Consider the following 6,000-nt stretch of genomic DNA (forward strand, 5'->3'; position numbering starts at 1 on the left):
TCCCAAGACTTAGCTATCCTTTTTCTTTGAGTAGGATTTTTCAAGAGAATGAAAACTTGAGTGAATCCCTCTAAAAATAAGCAATGTTGGCAAGCTTTTGTCAAACTAAACCAACCTTCAAATAGATAAATTTTACTTTGATGATAATTTCAATATCTCCAATATAGATTTTGTTGCTAGATATGTTTATGATTTTGCTGCTAGATATGTTTGTGCCATGTAGAGTGCTTAGTCATCATCCTGGTGGTGCAAAAAGATGGAGATGCAATTATTGGAATAGTATCTCGTGAGGCTAATATACCATGTATCCTTTATTACTAAACCATCCAACAAATAATTTGATGAAATCCTATCCCTCTAGCTAATACACCAAATAATTTGATGCAATCCTATCCCTCTAGCTAATATACCATATATCCTCTATTAATAAACCATCACAACAAATAATTTGATGCACTTAGGTTCCTCCTATAATACCGAACCAAGTTGTGAGGGAAAACATCTACCTTTTCCTCTAGTCAATGGTGGTGCAATGCCATCAACAATAGTTGCATGGTAATAATAACCACCTCTCAGAGGAGCCCCCCCTTAAAGCAATAGGTGCTCACAACGAGAACCATTAATCCTCACCATCGTCTAAGTGACATATATGTTTAGGTAGATGCAAATAATTCCTCGTCCAACTAATGTAAATTAAAAACTCTTCTTAGTTAAGGTTTGACTACTTTCTTGTGCATATTTATAATTGTACTATACAACAATTTGAATTGTAAACTCCTACTTGGTTTAGAAGAGAATGTTTACGATTGAAATTGTATGTAATGTGACATTATCATTTTAATCTAAGGTCCGATATCATATTAGTTAGGTGTAACTTTCATTTACAAAATCAAGACAAAGTTAGATGAAAGTATTGTTTTCTTAGGTCCTAATGCTCTCAATCTTTTCCTTAATGAGATAGATTCATATAAAATTCAAAAGAGTAGGACCAAGGTTGTGGTCTTTCTCTATGTTATAGTGCAAGTCATCACTGATGCACCACTTGCATAGACATGGCAATCAACACAAGGGAAGCACAATGTCACCAAGGACAATATTAGCATTAAAGCCACTGGCCATGCTAGCATGGTGCCATCATTCATTCATATGTAGTAATAATATGTTTGGAGCATGAGCTAAGACACAATACTATTGACACCTTAGTCATGCACCCCATCACCAACCACTCATCCCCTTCCTCCCTTACATTATTAATAGTCAAGCAGTAGAGATGCTTACTATCTACGCAAAGCACTCCCACCATAGAGCTTGGCTCCATGCCTTGCATACCCCCTATATCGGTGTAACCTACGATATATCTAGCAAAATGGCATGTCAAGGCTAAATGTCATGGTACATGGCCAAGTGCAATACAACTAGACACTCTTCATTCATTGATTTATATTTATGCAACAAAGTAAGCAACTTGTGGAGATGGACGAGGCAATGGTGGCACAATAGAACTCGTGCCAAGTTCTCTCTCTCTCTCTCTCTCTCTCTCTCTCTCTCTCTCTCTCTCTCTCTCTCTCTCTCTCTCTCTCTCTCTCTCTCTCTCTCTCTCTCTCTCTCTCTCTCTCTCTCTCTCTCTCTACAAGAACTCCTAGGTTAGGTGGCATGGCATCCTACCCTCATTTCAAAGTCCCTTTTTTTTAAAGAGAGTTAGATGCAAAGAGCACATGAGGATTAGGTATACATTCGATAACCCTTTCTACCTCTTCTTTTTTTTTTGGGTTTGGGGGGGGGGGGGGGGGGGGGGGGGGGGGGGGCATGCTATCAAGAGATAAATTTTCACATTTTCTTATCAAATGCCTTTTTGGGCATATGTATGGCAAGGATACAATAAGAAACATCTAGTAGCAATGTTGGCCAGTCTAAAATTGCTATTCTATCGCTTTCTCATCAAATTTTTTTCAAGCACATGGACAATAGGGAACACTTATAGCAACATCTTATTCAAAATCCTCTCCTTCTTATAGAGATGTACTAATGCTTCTTGTGCATTGTGTTATGGGTTCAACAAGTGCTCTTCGAGAGGAAGGAGACTACTCTCACAACTTACAAGAGAAGAACTTGAAAGAGAAATTGAGCTAGAACTTGATTGCAAAATATTTCGATTACAAGAGAATGCTCACAAGAGCATGGCTTGATTACAAGACAAGACTCGATACAAGACAATACCAAAACAAGACAAAAATTGGAAGAGGACTTGCCTTGCAAGAGCCTCCTGACAAATAGCATTGGGAAGTCTAAAGGGCTTGTAGCCCATGACCCCTATTTATACTATAGCCTAAAGATGTTAAGAGGGACACATGTTAGTACAAGAGGATGCCATGTGGCATGACATGGATATTGACACATGACATGTTGACATCAACGATGATATAAAGCAATGATGTAGATATATTCTAGAATCTTCTAGAAACTTCATGGAACCAACCGCTCTCCTTGCTTGAGTGACTGTTATATTACCCCCCCCCCCTTCTAGCATCGAGTTCCACAAGGGGCAATGGTGTGCTTTTGAATATATCCTTGGCTTGGTTGGGTGTTGAAGATGAAATTTGAGAACCTTAAGAGGAGCTCTTTGAAGATGTGAAGTCGGTTCCCGTGTTCACTCGCTTGCATCATAGCCCTTCCAACGGACAATATACTATCATTTGCTTCTTGAATTTCCCGAATATGGGATTTTGTCTACTTCATAATCTTGGTGATCTTTCATTATGATTGGAGGCAATAGCTTTGGAATTCTTCTAGGGATATTGGATGTATGACATAGCTCCAAGACTGGAACATGGAATATAGGATGGATTTTCATGGATTGGGAAAGCTGAAGATGATAGGTGACTTGATTTACTTGGCCAAAAATCTTTTGGTGATAATCCCATTTCTAGGAGGGGCAAGAAGAACATAGATCACGTTGAAGATTCCAAACTTGGCTTCCAATTATGTATGATGGATGTCGCATATGTGAATCTTATCTGCATTTCGCTTATGTTTCTCTTGAGCTTATTTGATCTATGCTTCAAACTCTTTATGAATATCAAAGAGGTGTTGAGCTAAGTCTATAGTAGATAGATTATTCTCCTTTGATCTTACATGATTGTTTATCCTTGGGTATTGACCACAATTAGCAAAGAATGGTATGAATTGAGTGGACTCACGGGAGGAATTATTCTATGCAAACTTAGCAAGGGGTAATAGATCCATCCAATTGTTCTTGATGATAGTTGATTGTGCATCCAAGGTATTGCTCCAAGACTTGATTCACTCTTTTTGTTTGTCCATTGCTCTATGGATGATTGGCTAAATAAAGATTCACTCGTACTCCCAGAAGTTTGAAGACGCTTCTCCAAAACCCAAATATAAACTAGGGGCCACGACCATAGATAATATCATCAAGTAACCTATGGTGTCGATATACATGGTCTAGGAAGAGCCTTGATATCCCTTCTCCATCGATACTCTTGGTTGTTGGGATAAAGTGTGCCAGTTTTGTGAATCGATCAACCACCACCAAGATAGAATCATACCCTCTGGAAGAAGGTATTTCAACAATGAACTACATGAATGAGGATCACCATGGCTTGCTTCATATAGGTAATGGTTGAAGAAGCCCATTAGGTTGCTAATGAGGGACTTTAGCTTGATTGCGTGTGTCACAAGAAAGCACAAGGCCCTTGACTAGTTTTTAGATTTACGGCCACCAAAAATCCCTTAAAACCAACTCCATTGTCTTGTTAACCCCAAAGTACCCTACTAAGGGGAGATCATGTCTCTTCTTGAGTATATCTACTTACAAAGGACTAGGAGGAATGTAGAGGAGTCCTTTATAATAGAGCAGCCCATCAATGTCCTAAAAATCCCTTTGATTTTGTTATTGGTCTTCATGTAATTGCCTCATTATATCGTTAGCAAATGAGTCCTTTGTAATTTTCTTCTTGACCTTTGATAAAAATCCAAAGTCTTATGGGGCTTTGCCGATAAACTGCCCTTAACTTCACTTGCTCAAGTTTCTAGATTACTGAATTTTGTTGGTCATGGGCTTCATTGCCTTCTTTTGGTGCTAGGTATGATCTTCGAGACAAAGCATCTCACTTTCCTTATCAGTTGCTAGGCCTATAGATAATGACAAAGTCAAATCTAGATAGGAAGCCATTTCATCTTGCTTGTTGACAATTCAAGACATGAGAAGTCAAAAATATTCAAAATTATTGTGATCCATATGGATAGTGATCTTATGAGGGGTGCCTTTAAGTATGTGTCATTAGGTCTCGAAGGAGTCCACAATAGCTAGAGGTTATTTATCATGAATTTCATAGTTGATTTCTACAACAGAGAACTTTCTCTGGTAGAAAGGTACTAGATGAACTCAACTTGGGACAAAACAACTCCATGTGCAAAATCAGATACATATTTCTCCATGATAAAGGGCTTCAATGGATCTACATGGACAAGAATAGGTGTTGAGATGAAGGCTTGCTTTAATCTTTGAAAAGCTTGTTCAACCTTTTGATCCCCATACAAAATTGCCCTTTTCAGTTAGGTTGGTTAGAGAGACAACAATATTAGAGTAATCCTTAGCAAAGATTCAATAAAAAAATTCAAATTCCCAAAAGCATTGAACATCTTCCATAAATGAAGGTATCTCCATTCTAGAATATTTTGTACCTTCTTAGGGTCCATAGAAATTCCCTTCTTGGAAATTATGTACCCCAATAACTCAACTTCAGTTTGATGGAAAGAACACTTTTTTAGATCTGCATACAAGCTAACTTCTTGCAATTTATTTCAGACTATTTTGACATTATTCTCATGCTCCTCTTCAAGGAAAGAGGATAGCAATTCTTGATAGTAATCTTATTGAGCCCTTTATAATCCATACATATACAAAAGGGTCCATCTTTTTTCTTAACAAATAGGATTGGAGAATTTGCTGGAGATTTTGAATGGCATATGAATCCCTTGGCAAGATTCTCATCAACATATTTCCTAAGCTTAGCTAATTCATATTGAGATAGCTTATAGACAGTGGTAGAAAGGAGGTTGAGCTCTTTCTTGTAAATCTATTGGACAAACATAAGGTCGATGTTCCAGTAGCATATTTGCATTCTTCTTTTCAAGCACATCCTTGAACTTTGCATATTGAGCTAGAAGTATGTCCAAGCTTTCACCCTTTGGCTTCTCCATTGGAATTGCATAAATAAAAAATGATGGATTCTTCTATTCTTAATGCATGAACACCTTTGCCCCAATGTATATCGATGGAGAATTCTTCCTTTTATTATTTTACACTGGCCTTGGCTCAACCTTTCTAAACTTGCAACTAATGTCGAGCTGATGTAATTCTAGCTAGGATATCCCAATAACGATGATGTTGAGGGCTCTATCTAATGCAAGACTCCTTAGGGCAACTTTTATGGGTTGAGTATCATACCTGACATCTCTAAAGTAAAAGGTTGATTGTCAATTATTTCTGCACATACCAACTTTGTTTTCCTTAGAAGTTTTATACCATGTTGCTCTGCAAATTTATCATCCATGAAGCATCTTGTGGCTCTAGAGTATAACAAAGTCCATCTATCAGTCTTCCCTCCAAGTAAATCTTTATTGGTAACAAAAAGCTAAATGTTGGATCTACAAATAGAAAGAGGCCTTCTATTGGGTTTCTTGAAGCTTTGTCTAGTCTTATGGTCTCTATTGAGGCTAGATGTTGAGATTTCTTGATAGCGATGGAGTAGTGGCACATGAATTTCCATCCTTCCTTTGTTAGGACGATATTTAACTATGTGTTTTGACTGGCCGCAATACATGCGTAATCCATTAATGCACCACCTTTATTTTTCTTGGACTATCAATGGCTTGATTTTGCATAGGTTTTGCCTTGAATACTTGGTCTTCTTGGTTGGTTGGGTCTTCAAAAGTCTTCATCTGCTTGAATTAAAGGCAGCTCCTGGACATCTTTCT

This window comes from Lygodium microphyllum, chromosome 6 (assembly GCF_053477565.2).
Source record: "Lygodium microphyllum isolate KBCC chromosome 6, Lygodium_microphyllum_v1.1.10, whole genome shotgun sequence".
NCBI lineage: Eukaryota > Viridiplantae > Streptophyta > Polypodiopsida > Schizaeales > Lygodiaceae > Lygodium > Lygodium microphyllum.